The sequence below is a fragment of the Calidris pugnax genome, unplaced genomic scaffold, assembly GCF_001431845.1.
Source record: "Calidris pugnax isolate Ruff unplaced genomic scaffold, ASM143184v1 scaffold44, whole genome shotgun sequence".
NCBI lineage: Eukaryota > Metazoa > Chordata > Aves > Charadriiformes > Scolopacidae > Calidris > Calidris pugnax.
The window spans coordinates 16,844,018-16,865,115 of NW_015094506.1; the positions used below are offsets into that span (position 1 = coordinate 16,844,018).

Here is a 21,098-nt window from a genome sequence, read left to right on the forward strand (position 1 = left end):
CACTGTGAACATCGGAAGAAGACAAATCCCTTGGTACATTGTACAATCCACATGTCTCTCTTTCAGCTTCCTGGTCACCCATTATTAAATCTGCAGAACTGTTCAACATACAGGGCTGTGAAATATCTTACGCTGCAGAGTTTGTGCATGAGAAACTCTGGCTCGCATTTTCAGAAAGAACCTCAGTCTGGTATGTAAACTATGAGCAGCTAATCACTGCATACTTTGCAGTACCAAGCTATGCAAAATGATATTTTCAGACTCACTCCTTAAGCTGATGATAGGACCGCTGTTCATTTAAGTGAGAACAGTGAAGCCAACACTATTTGCTTTCCAGCTAAAAGCCATAATTTTTTGACTGCATTTCAAACTTCTGCTCCTGCAATGCAGAAGAGCACACAGGAGCCAGAGGACTCACAGCAGCTTACAGAGAAACACAAAATTCAAGAGCAAAGAGCATTGCAGCAAGTCAAGAGTGGTGAGTCCCTTGCATAGATTCACTATATAAGTGCCTGTTTCCCTGACCATGTTCTGAAACTCTTATTTTCCCCTAAGTACACGATATTTCTTAGCAATGTATTTCTTTTGATTTTTAGAGGTAATGGGGCTGGAGACAGCCCTGTCTCCCTGGATGTTGACATTGTTGTCATGTTTCAGCAGCAGTGAGGTTACCAAGTCTGTCAAGGCGTCAGAATATGTATAATTTAACCCCTCTGTCTTCCTCTACTACTGCAAATGTCGCTTCAAAATGACTGAGGTCCTTGACAATAGCTAGTTATGAATAGGAATAAGGGAAAGAAAGAAACTACAGTAATTTCCTCCCACATGATCATTCTGTCATCTTTCACACTTGCATTTTGTTTCCTGAAGCTGTAATCTGCATTTCTACTCCCCTGGTATTTACTTCCAGTCTTCCTTTATACAGCAGTGTAAGACAGAAGAATTCATATAAAAATTAGTGTTCAACTGCATTTAAGCATGAAATTCTAATACAGTCCACAGAGAATTCTTGCTGTTCCAAAATCATTTTAGAGTAATCCTACAAATAATGAAGCCCTTTATATCAATAAATTCCTTGTTGCGTACATTGCATAAAATCAATTTATATTCACATACTTGGCTCCTGTCCAATCAATGGCTCTAATAAAGCCTATAAACTAGTAAAGTGCCATACAGATTAACTATGACGTGGTAAAATTCATAAGGAACAACACAACAGAAATTGTAAAATAATATGCAGAAACACTATTCTTGCCTTGGTATCTGTATGTCATAGCTCTAAATTCACTATTTCCACTTTGAATTTTCCTTCTACTGAGATTTCCTATGTGTCCCAATTTCTGCATTCAGTAACCGTGGGGTTAGTGAAATCAATTAAGAACAAGCAGGATGGTACATGCACTAAAGAACCAAATATGGGGAGCCGAGATGTACAATTTAGTACTATCTCACAGATTAGTTAAGTCTTGGACTTAGGTTGTGATATAATTGGCACCTCAGAGTGTGATTCTACTCTGACAAGTGATTACAGAAAAATGGCACCTTCTTTCTGAAAAAGATCTGCTCTCTATGTATATTCAGTCATATATGCTAAATTTAATGAGTACTACATTCCAACTTCAGCATCAAGTGGTTTTTTTTTTTTCCCTGTTACATCTGCAGTTTCAAAAAGCTAAGAAAACAAGGAGAACACAATAAGATTGTATTCCTCCTCTGCATCATGAATGCAATTATAAACTAAATCTCAAAGACCAGTTGATGACGTCTTTGAGAACCCACTGCAGATTACACAGTTAGAGTTGAAGGCATGGGATTATATCCCTGTAGCCAAGCACATGAAATTTGGGCTGCATTACTTGGTGGTAGGTGGAAGAAGGAATCAGCTCAGCTAGTTTTTCAGATCCTATGATAAAATTACACGGTTGGCATTTAGAAAAATGTAAACAGTTGGTATTTGGCATTAAAGCTTTAAGATGCATCACCCAAGTCTATTAATGGGAAAAATACTCACATGTAAGTGAATTCTATAGATCAAGCTTTGCAAATTCTGTGTAATAAAAGATTCAGATTTTTCAGGTAGATGCATTCTAGTTTTAAAAAATGTCAGTAGTTCCTCACACAGATATCAGTCAGATACATGTAAAGTACCTGCATATACACAAATACAGCTCTCTGTATAGGTATATATAATAGATATATTCCTCCCACGTGTGCATTAATGATATGCTACTATGCTCGCTGTAAGGTGAGTAACCAAGTATTATGATTTCACTGTCAATAAAGCAAACAATGACAGTTTGAAGCCAAGAATTTTCTTGTAAACAGATGGTGGGTTTGTGGGGAAATACACAATTTTCATAAATTGTGATGTTGATAAAAAGATTTTTCAGGGTTTTCTTCAGCCATATCATACCAGCAATGAAATCGGGAACAATGCTGAAAAACCATGAACTGATTAACTGTGACAGGTTTTGTTAATTGCAACTACGTGAAAATTACTGTTTCATGAATGTCACTAGTCCAGGAAAGAAGAGCACAGGGGCACAGGATGCACCGGCATTTAGATTTGCATTTTAAGTTAAAAAAATAAAAAGGAAAAAGTTATATGATATTTATGGTTAATTACTGTACTTACACTTAGAAGGCAATCTTATCAGCACATGGAAGAAAAAGTAGAAATAGGAACTAATTGTCCCATAATGACTTATACTTTTTCCTCCTGTTGAGAACGATATGCCATCATCCAATAACTTTCTGCACACAGCAGGAGGGAAAATTATCAATCAATTACATGACAATTAATTCCTAACTTGTAACATTTTTCTACTGAAAAGAAAAAAAAAAGATCCTAATTTGAGATTAATAATCATGCATTCCTTACAGTGTTTTGGAAAGCCATCTTTTTAAAAGATACCCTTACACTTATCTGATTTTTTTTTATAACAACTGATAACTGTAAGCTGAGGCAGTTTCTGCTGTTAGTGCAACTATTTATTGTTCTGCAATTATTTCTGTAGATGAGCAATTTAGGAAGGATGCCATTCACAAGAACGTTGTATCCAACTCACACATGAGCAATACTAGAGAAAACAGCTTCAGAATAAAGATGAGGAAGTAACAAAAAAAAAGGAAAAAAGAAAATTACTTGGATATTTTTTGTTTAAATAAAGTTAAGGACTGAATGGTAATTTAGTGATTTTAATGAATTTAAAAAAAACATTCAGGTTTTTTGCACATGGAAATGCTTAGTGTGGCTATGTTCCCTTCTCTTTTCTAGACCACAGAAAGCTCACGTTGTAGTTCTGAATTCCTTTGGATAGATGACAAACCTTAGCCTAAGGTTACCTTCATTGAGTGAGTTCTCCCATCACTGAGTTTTGCATACAAAAATGTTGCTGCCTCCATCCATTTGTGCTTCTCTGAAATGCTGAAAGTCATTGCTGTTCAGCTTTTGAAAAAAAAAAGGACTTGCATGCCCGCCTTCAGGAGAGAACACAAACACCACCCGGAAGAAGGTGCTGGAGACAGTTCAGAGGAGGAGCAGGATTTATGAGTCACTCCTGTGTTTAGCATACCCTGCTGATTAGACAGCTTCTCACTCAGCATGCTGGCTGCTGAGCAACCCGTTTTGAGGTACTCACATCTTCCGGATATAATATGGGAAGCTTGGCCTGAAGCTATGAAAGAGCCCAAGGTTGTAGAGAGTAGGGGTATTTATATGCACAGCATCAGGGATCCTCTAATCAAATCCACAACCTGGATTTTCTCTGCTTGTATAAATAGAATGACAAAAGCAGGCTGGTGTCTCTGTCTGATGGTATGACCCTTCTAGGTCATGAATATCCTCCACTTCCATCTGGACGTTCAGCACAGCTTTGAAAGAAACTTGGTGGACTGAGGCCAACTGAGATGCCTGGGCTGCATTCTGAAAGCAGTCCTCCTGAGTGCCTCATCTAGGATGGCAGGTAAAGTCCCAGAGCGTCATGTCCTTTTAGATTGTGGGTTGGATCTTCCCTAAATTTGGACACCAGTCTGCAGTAGCATCCTGACTGAGGCAGTGATTGATAGACCATTCTGCCTCATTAGCCACTTACTGCTGCAGGAGGGCAACTAAGGTTAGCGCTATTGCCAAAACAACCTGGGGAGATAGAAATCCTACTTAATAGGCATGGCTGATTTATTGCTATTGCTGGCTTGCCCAATTTTGTTTTGAGCACTTCTTTCTTCTGCCCAGTACAGTGCTCTTTGTTTTAAAGCATTGACTCAGTGCTCGTCGGTGGAAAAGTGTTGTTCATCAAAAGCCTGTAAGTGAGATAATTCAGTTTTTCAAGTTTGTGGATGGAAACTTGAGCAAATTTTACTTAACTTACTGGTAATTAAACCCGGACCATCCTGAACACCTCACTGGCTAAAGGATGGTTTCGGGTTGTTTTTTAACCCAGTGCAGCAGGTACGGCAGTTAGATCTCTAGCACTTAAGCATCTTAGTGCACACTGTCACGTACTTCTAGTTTTCTGTAGATTTAGCTGATTGAGCTAATTGTCCAACTGGGACATAAGAAGAAGGGCTGCGTGTACGCTAAGTGCTACACAGTTAACATTCATGCCGAAAAACAACAGCTTTAAGTGAGCAAATGAAAGAGAGAAACTGAGAGTTCTCCTGTGTATAGACATCCTATTGATACAATTTAAAAACCTGTTCTGCTTCAGATCTTATTTTCTTTGATGATCATGTTGTCTAATTGAATGCTTCAATGTGATAATGCTTTTTTGTTTGTTCAGTTTTCTTTTTTTCTCCCCTATTTTGTTTATTGCTAAGCTCCATATGCAGCTATGGCATTATAACCATCTATTGGTCACAAAACCTAACCTATAACCACTATCCATTTAAAAGTGAAAACAAAAAACTTATTCTTCATATGTGCATAGGAAAACTAGATTTTCTGTTGTCACAGAGCACGGAATAAGGACAATTAGTTCCGCACTCAGTTCCCACTTTTTTAGGTCACCATAGCTGCTGTACAACTATGCAACTTTAGCAAACTTCCAGCTGAAAATAGCACCATTTTTGCTATTATGTGGTCTGTGGCCTGCTGAGCACTGTGTGGCATAGCAGACTTGCAGCTGGGGAGCTTCAGCACTACAGATATACATCCTCCAAGGTCGTGTGCTACCACTGCTTGGCTGGTAAACTTGGCCAGCAAGGCGGGTGACACAAGGCAGAGGCTCAGGCTCCCTGCTGCTCCACGTGCTCAAGAGGAGGAAGTGACCGGGACAGACAAGTCATAATTTTAACTTCATTTTCAGCCTCTGGTAGCTGTTTTTTGCCCTCTGCAATCTGTAAATCAAAGTGAGCCAAAACAGAAGCTGGATTTAGAGAGGCTTGCATGACCTTTAAGATCCTTTCAGTACATGTGTGTCTGCTTTGTGGCTTGGGCATTTTGTCTTCATGAAAGCACGTAAATACAGGACTGGAATAAAACGATAATGCCAGCACCATTTGCAAGAGCTTGGTCCTCTATAATGAACGTAGCACTAATTGTTAAAGAAATCCTTGGCTTTCTCTCAAAAACTTGCAGCCGAGAGCTTTCCAGTGATTATACCTACATTACAAAAAGGGAGCACAAAAGGATTCAACATGATTGATGAAACTGTTTGCTTTCTCTTTAGAATAGAGTAATAAATAAGTTAGCATTTCAAAGTTCTGTGAAGAGAAAAGATATTTGAGCGAAAGCACACGGATGCATTGTTCTGTAGCACGGGCGTTTGATGAGCTCCAGAAATCTCTTTGGAAGAGAAAAGATGTATTATAGTGTGTGAAAGGAAGAAATCTTCAGTATCAGGGTGTTATCTAGTTGCTAAGGGCTGGTTCTTGATGAAAACAGAGCAGAATAGAATGGATAGTTTACGTACTGTGAGGTAAAAGCAGAAAATTGGAGCACAAGGGACATTCACAATGGAATAAAAGGGGATGCAGTAAAATGTTAAGAATGTGACAAGAAAAAGATTATCATAAATATGAAGAGACGTAAGTCAAAGTTTTGCCTTCACTTCAACAAAGTCCTTGGAGAAAAAAAAGGGAATTAGCCCTGCTGGAATGGGCATGAGCAAAGAGAAAAGAAAGATGAAAAGAAGAATACCACTTCAAGGGCATTTTAAACCAAGCAGCAACTACTAAACCTTTAATTATAAGCTTGTAATTCCTGTTTGATTATTATTAATTGCTATTAAAAAAAAGAGATAAAAGCTTGAAACAACATAGATTTGAACTTCATCCTGTTCATATTTTTGCTGCCAAAAAATAAACAGCATAATTAAAATTGTTTCAACCAAGACAAAAGAGACTATTCCTGCAAATGGTTTGCATACACTAAATAGCACTTTTTTTTTTTCTCCTGCCCTTTATAAAACCATCAGTTTTAAGTTCACAGACTACCTAAAGAACCAAAAGCCAAGGTATCTCCTTGGAAGTTAGGAACAAATGCAGTGTCCTTGTCCTACACGCATGCAGTCCGGCTTTCCTTGAAGAGTTTAACAAACCTGGGGCCAGGTTGAGAAGTAAAGCCCCACTGAAAGTCCCTTCCTTTTGAAACCTGGGCTAATGTGGCATTTGTGTTTCAGCCTTTATCAGCTGTCTCAGCAGGAGACAAAAGCAGCATTTATGGCAATGAGTGATACTTGTTTTTAATCCACAAGCACAAGCACTGACTGGAATTTTCATCACCTTTCCAACCATTTGAAAACAATAATTGTTAGCTCTGTTAAATACCTTCTCTTTATAAAGCAATACTCTCCAAATGCAAATTGTAGTCACAGCTGCAAGGAAAATCTACTGCCAAAATACACCATTGGGAGAGAAGAAAATATAGTGGCAGCTGGCTGTCTCCAAAGAGGGAGAGTGTCATCTCTCTGAAACATTGTCGGCTCTTGTAGAAGAAATGCTGAAGAGCAAAGAACTGCAATATCAGCCAGGCACTGGCAGACACTGGATACTGCTAATGGGAACAAGTGGGAGGCTGTAACTTTAGTAGAAGAGAAGGAAAGGATCAGGAGGGCTGAAGAACTGGGATGCCTTTGCCTGCATGCAAGGTGAAACTTTAGTCAAAACTGTCTAGTGTAAAGATGCTTTTTTGGTTAGTTGAATCCAAACACTAGTTTGGACTCAACAAGTATTCTTTACCTCTCTCACTCAAACATTTGTTTGCAGATTCCTGACCAAAGCTCAGTGATTTCTTCACTGGCTATTTGTTTATCCTACATTCCAGTCCCATGAATTTAGCAGGGGACAGTTTAAGGAACAAAACTCAGGGAAGTGATGTACCCACACCTGTGCACAAGAATACTAAAGTTATCATCTCAAACTCTCAAATGACACCCGAGGCATTTATTTTTCTGCTTTTCATCTAGCGTATCAAGCACCTCTATGACCATTACCTATTTCACTGGGTTATTTGCAATGCTTGAATCAAGAACTTTTAGATTTACAGTACACCCACTTTCCAGCTCAGTTTAGTATTAGCAGCAGCAGTTTCTCAACCTAGTCTACACAGGAAGAGAACAGCACACACTTTGCCTTGATACAAAACCAGCTGTGAGACAACAGGGAAATAATGGATACTGGGGTCTTAGGTACCTGTATTCTGCTTACCAAAGGAGACTATTGCTTAGCATTTAGAGCAGTGGTTAAAAACATGACAGTTAGGTACATTTATTTGCCCATTTAATTCTTTCTGACAGGCAAAGGTGGTACTGTGGGTGAAATCTGCTTTCTGTTGAAGCCCACTCACACTTATTATGACAAGCCATCCAGTGACAAAATGGGCAAGTGATACCTGCTGTGAAATGAGAATCTGTTCAATAATAAAGATTGTGAATGGTGTGAAAATATACATACTAGCCTAAAAGGCATTTAGGGCTGCCTAAATCTACACATGTAGCCTCAGTGGAAGCTGTGACAGGCTTTCAGGCCTTCAGTTTGGATAATCAGAACTAGCACCCTGAGGTGCACTGCAGCAGCATCTACGTGCAGGCGAGGTTAGACACAGACACTCTCTTTATCATCACCTGATATCCCAGCACAGCCTGCATTAATGTCTATTTCTTTTATAATAAACCATTTTTACCTTTTTTTATAAGCTAAATTTCTTCTTCTACTTGTTTGGTCTTTTTAGCCGCACCTCTTCCCTTTGCTCATGGCTGTTATTTTGCTCCCCTTTGCCTTATCCTGGCGTGTGAGTCATGCTACTCCAAGAATCACATTTCTCTGCTTCATTAACCATCTTCAGCTTATCTCTTTAGATCCCTCCCCCAGACATTCTCTCTCCTGTTCTCTAATCTTCCCCTCTATCTTACCTCAGTCTCTGTGTAATATTAGTAAGAGATTTTCAGAAGCAGAAAGGGAAATTTAGACACTTAGCTATCATTCCCACCTTTGAAAAATCTCCTCCTACACCTTCATAATTCTCTTTCCACGCAGCAAAACCCTTTCTTACTTTTAACTCCCTTTCCTCTCATCAACTGTGCTTTCCTTCCTCTGTTCTCTTTATTTGGTTTTGCTTACCTAGCTGAGGCCATAGGATGCCAGCAGATCTCTGCAGTGCAGACATGTCAGCAAAACTTCTAAGGTATGCTGTTACTCTAATAGAAACAGCTCGTCAGCCTGCATTACCTAATATCAGAAGACAGTGTAACTTCACCAGCAAACCTGCCTCCTCATCAGCACCTCATTCTACCTACACAACCGGGAACGGGTCAGCACAGATACAGCTGACAAGACTTCAGACAGTCCTTGATGCAGAGACTGTCCTTTTAGAACCAGAAGAAAAAAAACAAAAACAAAAACAAAAAACAGCAACAAAGAATGCTAATTACAGTGCAAAATAAATATTTGATAGAATGCATTTATAGATCCTGATACTATCTAACAGGCTATGGAAGTGGTTCAGTTTGCAGAGTATACTTCAATTGTTCAAAACTGCAGCAGAAGCAAATAAATCTCTTCATTTAGCATAGCTGGAGTGAATAATAACCAATTCTTTTCAGGTCTTTTTCATAAGTTGCAACTGTTTAGGAGTGACGGAAATTTTAATTTAAAATGACTGTCTCATTAGAACACAGAACTGTTAAAAGATCTATGTAAGAAAATTCATTATAATAGCATAGAAAAGAAAGGACTGTTTTTTAGCAAACCAGTTCATCTCATTGTATATTGCAGCCTAATGATGCTGTACAAAATTTATTTGGCTATAGTTTGAGCCCACCACTTCCACTTGCAATGGAAACCAGTACTGAAAAAGTAAAAGGAAATTGTATCTTGGAACCTATCAGGAACAATTTTTAACTTTTGCTAATATAAATCTCTGTAAAGTCTTTTCGGTTTATATTTTAACAAGTTTCTTTGATTATGTTCTAGGCATACACAACCAAGAACCTCACTGTCCTGAGACAGGAGAGAGAGGAAAAAAAAAGTACTCTATGTAAACAGAGAGATATCAGATGTACCCTTTGGGAAGTGAATTGCAAAGTGACCTGAACAGTCTTTTCCCACACTCTTTTCTGAAACTACCTTCACTACCCTTGGAAAGCTCCCAAGTCTCATTCCTTTCTGCACTGTCAGCAGTCAAGGGTTAGGAGTCACTTCCCATTTGACAGATTGCTCCACAACCAGCTGGTTTAGAATTTCTTGCGTGCCTGTTTGAAGCATCTGATTCTAAATACTGCCAGACATCACACACTATATTGCATGAGTACTAGCGTACATTAAACTAGATGGAATATAGGTTTAATCTAGTATAGTAAATCTGTATATTTCTGCATACTCATAAACACAGAACAGCACTTGGCCATATTCCAAGATCTACTACATTTCTGTTGCATACTTTGTACACAAAGTATGAATCATGGTTCGGCCCTGTAAACATGGGAAAGTAATAGTCATCCAACTCATCTTCTTTTAATTATACTAAAATGGCTATAATGTTCAAGAAGCCGAGAAGTTAAACAACCCAATTCACTTCTGATATTAAAATAACTGCTTCTTCTATCCTATGGTAATGTATTGCATATTGCCTTGAAGTCATTTTAATGGTCACCACCTAGTGCCTGGTATATTCAAGGCTAAACACATGAGGTTTTTTTGTATGTTCCCGTCTATCATCCCTTCCTTTAAATGAAACTTATCACTTTTATAGCCAGGTCTTGAATTTTTTGTTTGTTTCTTTTGCTTTATTTTTTATTGAGTAAGGCAGTGATATAAAGCAGAGGAAAAAGGAAGAGTTAATGTCTGAAAATAATCTCTTCACATTAGCTACTCAATAATAATCACAGTTCTTGTTTTGAATGCCTGAAGACGATACCTTCTGAGCAGATCTCAAGGTGCAGATTGTAGCAAATTTGTTATGTTTCAGGTAGATCTGATTGAAATGTTTTTCTGTTTAAAGAGAATAAACTATAAGTAGTTAAAAATGGGATTCTTCTTGTTTGCAGTAATCACCTTCCTTGTCTTTGGAGGAGCTATGAGAACCGTGAATGAGAACTAAGTAAATACTACAGTTAATATGCAGATTTTGTAAAAGAGCAGAGCTCTGGGCAGGCAAACATTATCTGTTAATGAACTGGCCCAATACAGAGAAGGACAGTTTTGAACCAAGAAAATGCTGGGCTTTTTTTTTTTTTTTTTGGTAAAAAAAGGAAGCAGATTCTGTTTTGACATCTTTGTTCTGCTGCACAGCTTGTAAACTGCACAGCAGGGGTTTTTTGGTGGGTTAAATTACTAAGCACAGAAGAGAGACTTTCTTTCTCTGGCATACTATATAGTCATTGATGAGCAAATGGGTGAATCACTTTCAAATGGTGAAGCTTATGAATTCCACAAGCTGTAGGCATTGGATATAGTTCAAAAATCTTGCAGCCTTCAGATATTTAACAACCTTGGATTTTTCCCTCGAAAACAGGAAAATAAAATATAAGACTTATAGGTACCAAGAATAAAATGAAAAGTGTTAATGTTTGTTGGCAAATGCTAACTTTGGGTATGCAGTTCTTAGATTTCCATTTTTCATCCCAAGATGCTTATGTTTCAAAATTTAGAATAATTTCTATTTAGTAATTTTTTTTTTATACAACTAGCTCTAGGTTTTTATTCAGTTATTTCAGTTCAATAAACATGTAAGTATAATAGGTTTCACAACAGAATCTGTTATTTTTTTTTTATTTGAGAAGTCAGACAAAATATTTGTAATATAAAGTACTGTAAAATTTAGTAAGCAGAGATTAGCAATGGGCTGTGGTATTTGATTTACATTTTAAATTCCTAATTAAAGTCAGTCATTTGTAAAGACTTTAAATTTGTACATCAGTGAGAGTTGAAAGTTAATAAAAAAATTTCCAACTTTAAAAAAACTGCTAGTGGATTTTCACTTGCTAACAGGCAAAGAGAAGATAATAATGTCACATTTATTATAAAAGCATAAATAACGCAGTTCAATCCTAAAATTTATTTATAACGCTTACATAAATTCTAAATCATGACACATCATCATGTTTTGTTTCTGTTTGTGTCTCAGTGAATTCTGACACATAGAACACAGTATATTCCAGGATACTTCACATTTTTAGTGATGTAGCAGGAAAGAAAGAATATGCAATCATATTAAAACTATCACAAGATACAAACTGTAGGCAGCAAAATTGTCATTTTAGCTTATGTTTTGTATTTCCTGTCTCCCAAATGCTTAGAAGACTGCTTGGGATTTATGGAAGATATTTTCTCTCTCTAAAGACACATTAATAGTACCCTTTTTATTGTCTACATTCTAGTGGTCTCATATGATTTGAATCCCAAAATATCTAATCAGAAATCTTGATTTCTAATTCATCTTTGAAGTTTGGATGCATTTTTCATAAGTTCTAAAAATAAAGAGTTCTGTCTTCTGCAGTGGCACATCATGCATATGTATGAAGGCACTGTGACAAAATTCCAAGGCATTTTAAGAAATGTAAATGGAAGGGAAAACATAGTAGCAAAATATGATGCAGCATTTTAGTCCCTTACATATGGGAAGTCTTTGAATATATCAATATGATTAAGGGCAACCCAGTGACAATGGCAGACAAAATAGGGTCATGCACTGGAGTTACAGACTGGAGACTGTTAGATGTACAGTCTAAAAGTGAAGTACTCATTTTCTGGAATATAACGTCTTAGTGGCGTATATGGATAAACTGAAACAATGCTCATCCCAATTACACCAATAAGCAAGTAAAGGGGTAAGAATAAAACTTCTGAAAACTGCTGTTACTGAGAATGACTGCTTCATAGAGGTGTGCATGCTTAGTTCACTGTTTCCATGTTAAAGGAACTCAGTTTACTTGTGTCAGATGGGTAAGATCCTATGAATGAGCAAATAATTTTTTGATTTTTAGAAAAAGTTGTCTAGTTTTGTACAGGCCCTGATATAATCCCAACTGGTAGAACAAAGAAAATCCAACTTTTCCATAAGAAAAACTAAAAGAAAAACACCTGTGAAAATAGTTCAAGAGGACACGAAAAGGGTTAAATGGATGCTTGCATAGACAGACTTCACAAAAAATGCTTCTCAGGAGACCTTTTATAAGAGACGATGCATACGTGTGTAAACAAGCATTTTAGAAAAAAATGCTCCCAAATACAAAAACACTAAAACTCTTCAATTTTAAGAATGTAGTCCAAAGTGAAAGTTAGCTGGGAGATAAGGCAATTAAAGCAAGATTCCAGTACTCGACAGTGGCATGTTTAGAAATTTTTCAAAATTCTCTTCAATTCAGTTCAGGATTTTTCCCTTTCCACACCTACAGGATGATTGTTCCTGAGTCTCATTGTTCTCATGGTTGGAAAGCTTCCTTTAATTTCCAGTCTAAGTTTATTCATGGCCAGAGTCGACTTTTAGCTTCAACAGTATTTTTCCCCTGCTGGTATTTATATCATCAATATTTTTCAATATTCCTCTTAGTCTTCTTTTTACTAGAGTGAACAAGCTTGTTCCTTTTGTAAAATTCAAGTTATCTAGTCCCCTGGTGATTTTACTATGTATTTTCCTATTTTTCAGCATTCTGTTCTTAATCTGGACACATCACGCTCCTAAGAGCATCTGCTGTCATTGCCAAAAGACTGATAAACAGAGCCTCAGAAGGAAGTAGAGAGCATGGATGGCACTGAACCTATGATGACACAAGTAGGCCACTACAATTACTGTGAAATGTAGTTTTTCCTTGTGCAGCTGCTACCTATGATCATCTTAATCCTCTCTTCATTATGCACCTATGTTTAAGTGTTATTTTTGGACCTCTGTGCTGAACCCCTTTCCAGTGTCTGATCCTGGAACCTCAGGAGCTTGGCTTTGTGAAGTGTTTCTAAGTCTGACAGAATAGAAAATAACCATTAAAAGCTGAAGAATAGTTTTATTGCCTGAAGCTAAACATTTTTCTGACCTAAATATAGCCTTCCCTTTGATGACAAGCTTTATTTAAATTAAAAAAAAAAAAAAGGAAAGAAAAAAAGAAGTCATCTGTTTGGGTTTGTACATGGAAACGGATGCATCTGAACAATTCTATCCAGAAGTGGCGTTCCCAAATAACGCCTTTTCAGCCGTATCTGAAAAGGCAGAGAGATTTTTATCCACTGTTCCCTTCCTCTATTGGAGAAGAAAGAAAAGGTACACAAAATTCCAGATACTATATACAAAATCAATGAAGACTTGACTAAGGAATGGCCAAGCAATATTACAATATTCAGTACACCTCACTAGAACACAACTTTTGCCACCATCTTCTGTTGCTATGTAATATTTATTAGGAGACTGGATAAGAAGATTGTGGAGTGTAGTGATCAAACGATAGAAAAAGCAAAAGCAGAACTCAACTTCTCATAAGAGAAACAACTAATTAAATAGTAATGGGCATGGAATCAAAAAACCTGTGAGGCTATATATCTCCCAACCCTGTATCTCACAAATCTCAATATTAACATTTAAACTCAGTAAGCATTTAAAAGGACTAGTGCTGTGTTCCTCTTTGACCTTAATTGATGTTTCAGACTGGAATTTCAGTCTTCTGAAGTCAGCTCCTTTCCCTGACACTAGCAGTACCACAGAAGAAAGAAAAGTCTGGGCTGAATTCAGATGTAGGTTTCCTTCTCTTTACAGGTGATGCTACCTCAGGACAGAATTAGCATCTGCCCACTCCTGTTCCTCCTACTGCAGAGGGAATTCAATACTACTGCTGATGGGGAGGAGACAAATCTGCAGGGAAAACGCTAAACTAAAACTGCTTGTGATGGCAAGGAAAAGGAAATCCTGGAAGAGGCAAGTATCATATCAAGAGACAAAACTGAAGGATAAAGCACTTAGAAAGTCCTAGAGGTAGTAAAATACTCATGGAAGAAGGTGACAGACAGACACGAGAGATTGTTGAGTGCAATTCAGGAGAGAGAAAAGAAAAACAAAAGGAGAAGAACAAAGTGAGAGAACAGATTCTAAGAGAAAAGGTGAAATCCGGAAGAGGGGAAAACAATGCTAGAAAAGAATGAGTCACACGTCCTAAGAAAGGTCATAAGAAGGAAAGTAAAAAGTGCAAGGAACGAATAAATAAAAATTACCCAATGCTGAGGCTCTCTCATGTGGTCTACACATTTTAATTAGAACACATACTACCAATCTCCAATTTAACAAGTATGAAGTCTTGTTTTGATCCCTCCTGTTGCACAATACTGTTTAATATGCTGGCTTACATATTTAAGTGGTGGAAGAAGGAGAAAGAGAAATCATAATTTATTTTTACTTTTTGCCATCTTCTTACAAAGGTATGAACTTTTCTTCATACAAGTCACTGCATACAATGCAGCGTGGCCTGTCAGCGAGGACCTTTCCCCCAGGGTCCCGGGAGGCAGATTTCCTTGTGGAAAAGAAACAGGGCCAGGGTGGAGAGAGAGGCGAGGAGAAGGCATGCCCCTTGTTGTCTAATGCCATGTACAAGGTGTCTATGTGAGGCATTCAAAGGACAACAATGGATTCCTCCATGGAATCTTTGAACCTTCCCAATATGGAGCAGCTCTCCATTTCCATTGACATACAGACTATTAGGCAGGATGAACAGTCTTCCACAAGCCTGCGGAAGGTGCCTTTTCTCCCTCTGACTCCTTTTTTTTTGCATGCATCTATACAGACTTAGGAATGAGGTGGTCACGGGCACCCCAGCAGTAGACTGACTTCAAGGAATTCCAGTTCTAGCACTAACACCTGGTTCTTAGGGAGGAACATTAATTAGAAAGACAAACAAAGATAAGACTCTTTTGTTTCTTTGTACAGATTACTAAAGAAATTGCAGTGGGCAGCCATCGAGAACGCAGAATTCAGTAACTCCATGTGGTGACACTGAGAGTAAGGCGCTGAAGCCCACAGTGGTCTCCTGGGTTCACACCATGATCTGCCATGGCTCTACACAAAACCCATCCTCTCAGTTTCTCCCCAGTTTGCATGGTAATGTGGAGTGGCTACAGGAGGCAGTTTTTGGTAATCATCTCAGCATGGATGAAACGTGGCAGAAACAGGCCCCACATGCAAGCAGGTTGGATCAGGAAGCACCACACAGGTGCTGGTTTGCAGCAGGAAAAGCAGGAGAAGCAGTGAGAGTAGGATATCTATGAGGGATGGGCAGCTTTTTCACCTCCGTTCAAAGCTTCTGCTCTGTCACAGAGATTGGGGGATTTTTGCCGGATTCTGCCCATTAGCTGGTATGATCCTTGTGACCTACTTCTGGTCTGTGATTCCTGCCCGCTGAGTAATCCTGCTCTAATCCATGCCTCCAGAAAACAAGAAGACTGGCTTGTTTGGCACAAAGGTTCATTTAAAGCCATCAAATTTTATGAAGCAATTTAAAATGGGCTTTCATATTCTATTTATAAATACAGCTTCTTTATGCATGCTCTTTGCATAATCTCCATCCTTCATAGTCAGCCATTATCACATAATGTTAAGCTGTTTTTTTCTGAAACCAGTACCCCAGTTTATAACAGCTAATAAAATACCCAGGCTTTGGGTATTGCACAATTTGCAATGGAGCTGTTTAAAAATTCCTAGATACAGCAAACAACAGTGAGTTGTCTATTGCATATATTGCTGCCAATATTTTCTCCTATATGTCCTCTGTGAGTACCAGTACATGCTGCACAATTTGCAATGGAGCTGTTTAAAAATTCCTAGATACAGCAAACAACAGTGAGTTGTCTATTGCATATATTGCTGCCAATATTTTCTCCTATATGTCCTCTGTGAGTACCATAAAATGTTTGGAATATAAATAACTTGACTAGAGAACCTAAATGACTTTATAAAACAAAACCAACCATATCACCAGTTCAACAAAAAAACTTCCCCCTATCCCAATACTACTGTTTTTAACTACTAAACCAATGTGGAACAAATCTTATCAGTGCCAGAAACCAAAGACTTCATGTTAACCATAGTAAACACTAGACAACATTTTAAATTTACACAAAAGCAAGAAAAACATTGTACATTTGTCTCAAAAAATGCTTTCTGCTTAGGAAACTCCCATAGATAGTATGGTATCTTGGTAAAAATATATATAATTATGATTTATATGTAGATAGATATATTTCTTTGTCAAGCTTCCAAATAAATGCATCCTCAATCTCTAAAAGAAAAGGTCCAATCAAACATGAAAGGAATGAAATAAGCAATAAATTCTACAGAAATTGCTCGTTGAGTCCTTGGAATATAACTGAAAACAAGAAATTCCCTCCTAAAGACTAAAAATACAGAGTTTCAGAACCACCATAGATATCACACAATAGAGAATGACATGACCATTTGAACAATTTAAAAATTATACAGAAAAAAATTAATTTATCATTTTAATAGGATATTCTAGGCAAATTGCAATAGCATTTTAATTGTCTTCACTACTCCTAGGTAAACCTTACTTATTCAGAAAGAATAAGATCTTAATCCAAGTTCAACAGAAGTTGACTGCTCATGCAAAGTGAAACCCAATGCAAGAATATCTTCACTTGCTGTTTTGTAAACACCTGTGAAGCAGTAGAATCCATGACATTTTGAAAACAAACACATTTCCCTTATATGGAGGCAGATTGAAAGCTATCTCTGCTATTCAATATGCTTACTGCTGAGATGTACTGTCCACAACATGTATTTTATACTTTAAAAGTAATTAGCAGTCAAATCTTGAGGGGTGAAAAACATCTTAACAATGACTACAGAATGTTTTAATGAAAATTTACATAACTTTTCATAGAATTATAGAATGGTTTGGTTTGGATGGGACCTTAAAGATCATCTAGTTCCAACCTGCCATGGGCAGGGACACCTTCCACCAGACCAGGTTGCTTAAAGCCCCTTCCAGCCTGGCCTTGAGCACTTCTAGGGACAGGGCACCCACAGCTTCTCTGGCCAATCTGTTCCAGTGTCTCAACACCTTCACAATAAAGAATTTCTTCCTGATATCTAGTCTAAGTCTACTATTTTGACTTGGTCTCATCTACAGTGACTGTGTAAATAAAACCAAACAGAATTAAAAATCTGTAATAAAATTGAGAATTGTAAAGAGATTCTATGAGTCTTTAAACATCTACTATAAAACAGACTTATGGGAAAACATCACATGGAAGTAGTGGAAGATACCTTTAAAAATGTTAAAGATTATATAATCACCTCAAACTTGGATTATTTATGATATATGTTAGGTAGAATAAATTAAAAAGAGTAATTAATTAGGCCATAGAAGTATTTTTGTCAAACTAAAAGTTATTCTGATCTAATGTAGTAGGTAGCTTGGCAAACACTACTTAAAGTCAAGAATGAAGAGTATTTGGTAGAATGTCATACGGATTTAATATAATGGAATGAAAATTATTTTGGCACAGAAAGGCAACATTATGTGAAAGTGGAAATGATGAATGAATTCCATTAATTGCATTTATTCTTTGAACTGTAGTATTTATAGAAGATTACCTGAACAGTATCAACTATAAACATTGTGTCTTGTATACTAGTCCATGCCCCATTAAATTATGACACCTCCTTCATCATGTTCCTTTTTAGCTAAAAACCTTGTTTCCTCAAAATGACCAAAGGTCCTTTTCACCTGAAGAAGTGGAAAAGTGGATAAATTTTGGAAAGTTCCATAACATTTTAAACTGCCTCTGTATTAAAGCTACAGAGTGGCAGCGGTCCGGAGGCCGTGAATGAAGGATGCAGGTCCATTGTGGAACAGGAGGGAACGTACAAAGGTGCTGCAATGTTGTTGTCCCAGTCAGCTTTGGATAACCGGTGTACAAAAAAGGCCAGAGTAAGCTAACTAAAGAGTGATCCCGCCAGTATTTTGTTGGGTGAAAGGCATTTAGTGCAGATTCACCTTGACTAGAAGCAGCACCTCTTTCTGTGAAGTTACCAAGCTCCACAAAACCAATAGGATTTTACCTCAGAAGTGTTAATATTTCAGCATGCAGAAAAGTGACACCAGTTAAAGTGACACCACCCCACTTAAAAACATACTGAAGTACCTCATCTGCTTTAATGAGACTTTGATTTATAATTTAATTGTCTAAGAAAAGAGCTGAGCACACTGATTTGCTTTACTGTGTAGAGGTGATTATTCATTATTAGAGAGAATGTTCCCTGTTATTAACCTGGAGGATGCTGATATCTTCTATGTAATCCACCTTGCTCAGTGAATGATTTTTAGCAGGAAATGTGTGTTTTATTCCAAAAGCAAATTTCTCTGCACATTGCACAGAAGCAATATATTTGTTAATATAAACATAGGAAAAGATACTTTAAATGAAGCGATTATTTGCAGATATCATAAAGCAGAGTCATAGCTAAGACTGATTAGGTCTTCATATTGAGGTATCAAAAATAAAAAGCCCAGTCTCACCTCTGAAGTGAAAACAATCAGCTTTATGACACACTGGGGTATAACTCATTGCAATGATGAATGGGGATGAGAAAAGGCATATGTTTTTTTCTGTTTTAAATTAGTTCCAGCATATAAAGTATCTTTAGCAAACCAGTGTCAGCATGGATTTTCAGATGTTCTGAGAAGACACAAATCTCACTGAAGACAATGTAAGAGAAGGTATTCAGCAATTTTGAGAATCAGGTTACTGAAAGGTTTTTCTAACAACAGATTATTTTAGCTTTCTTGCTGCAGAACAAGCTTAGGACAAATGAATCCTGATTCCTGAAGCATCTGGTTTAACTTCCCAAGCTCAGCTTATATTTAATCAAAGAGGTGTACATAATGTTCTGATTATTTTTAATGCTACCAGCCCTGCAAGCTTTTTTTGAGGTTGACTATCCTGTTGGTAGTGTTATTTTAGTCAGTAGATGGCATTAGCTGCCTCAGTGTCATTTTTGCTATGCGATTTATCAAGAAGTGGGTCAGCCACAGCCTGTGGCTGTGTGTATGTTCCCAGCAGGCTGAGAAAAAAAAAAAAAAGAAGATTTTGTTTTCTTTTGTTAATTACTCTTGCCATATTTTAGTTGTTTCACTGGACAATATAATTAGACAATAAGGAACAGATCCAACAGCAGACATGTATCTTCAGACAATGGTGTAAGAAGTAGGTAGGCTAGCACAGCGTTTGTGTTCAGAGAGCAAATCCTTCTGCATTGCTTGGGATTACAGGGGGCTGCACTGAGCCAGTGAGGACAGCAAAACTGCTCAAAGCCACGAGGGGAAAGACAGCTGACACAGCTCCAACCCTCTTCTGACCGTTCTGCTCTACCTGACTCCTCCCAGCTTCTTCTATTAATAAAGAGAGGGACCCATTAGATGTCAGAGCTAGATGTAAACTGACCAGCATGATTTATATTTTGCAGATTTTTTACATCTAGCAGTTCTTAAAAAGGATGTTTTTCAATTATCTTCATGATAAAGCTTAGGCTGTAAAAATACACGAAAAATCTTAATCCTGTATTATTCAAATATCCAATGGGAACGTTCAAATATTCCTCTGAAGTGGTTCCAACCTAAACCCTGCAGTTAAACACCATGAAAGTGTGTTTGTACGTGTTTGAGACCCACAATCTGAAATTGCCTAGTGCTGAGCAGGAAGCAATTCTCTCCTCATGTAAAAATAATTCAAGCAGATTTTTTTTCCCCATCCATACTGGGATGAATTTGACAAACTTCAAAGCCCTTTTCGGCAAAGTTTGAAATACTTCCACTCCCCACTCCCACAGCCAGTGATTTGAACGTGCACCAGGGATGTGCGAGATGCATCAGTGGGTTTCTCACACCCCTGCGTATGCTCGAGCCACCCAGCCTGGGCTGCGGCTACTCTGTGGTCTGGAAATCTCTATTTCTTCCTCAGCCCTCTCAAATCAGTGCATAAATTCTTGCTGATTGTTTTCAGTCTGTAGGTGCTAGTCACAGAGCTGAAAAGATGGCTGTATTTTGTGGAAAGGGATTTGTTTTTTGGAGGGCTTGGGGATGGGAAAATGGGTAGATGATATAACTGGCTTTCACTGTGTTATAGGACACACTGAAAACAATATTTTCAAGCACACTTCTCAAATTTTCTATTTGATATTTGATTTTCTTACATGGCTTCCTGGATTTTTCTCATTTGTATTTTCAAGGCAACAACACCCAATAGGTATTTCTCATTTGCAGTTAGTGTTCTCTTGAAATTTCAGGTGTTTATTTTGGCTGTATATCAGAACCAGAGCAAACTTTGAACAACAGATGTAATGACTTTTTTTGGGAACATATATTTTTAATTCACATTGAATATGCATATTATATGTTTTTCATTTTACAGCAAAAATAGTTTTCTGTCAAAAGTGGACCTCTATATCTTACTTGCCAGCTCTGATTACTGACATATATCACAGGTGAATCCTTATCTAGTCAAATGATTATATGCTCAGGCAAATCAAGAAGTGACTGCATCTGTACCTTTAGTCCAGGTATGCACAATCAGAGGCTCATATAAATTTGTCCTCATTATTTCATACTGTGATATCCAAATGCCATGCCAAAACAAGCTAGAGTTTTGCAAACCAGCACGGAATGTAA

General features: G+C 37.6%; 1 protein-coding gene and 1 long non-coding RNA gene across 4 annotated transcripts in view; one reads left to right on the forward strand and one right to left on the reverse strand.

Annotated features, from left to right (window-relative positions):
* SYT1 (synaptotagmin 1) overlaps positions 1-21,098 on the reverse strand; it is a 273,905-nt gene that overhangs the window by 138,467 nt on the left and 114,340 nt on the right. The gene's annotated exons all lie outside the window — the stretch shown is intronic.
* Positions 317-14,478, forward strand: LOC106901369. Its single transcript, XR_001414305.1, has 4 exons — positions 317-478; positions 3,833-3,965; positions 13,085-13,210; positions 14,180-14,478. It is a non-coding gene; the product is annotated as an uncharacterized LOC106901369 (long non-coding RNA).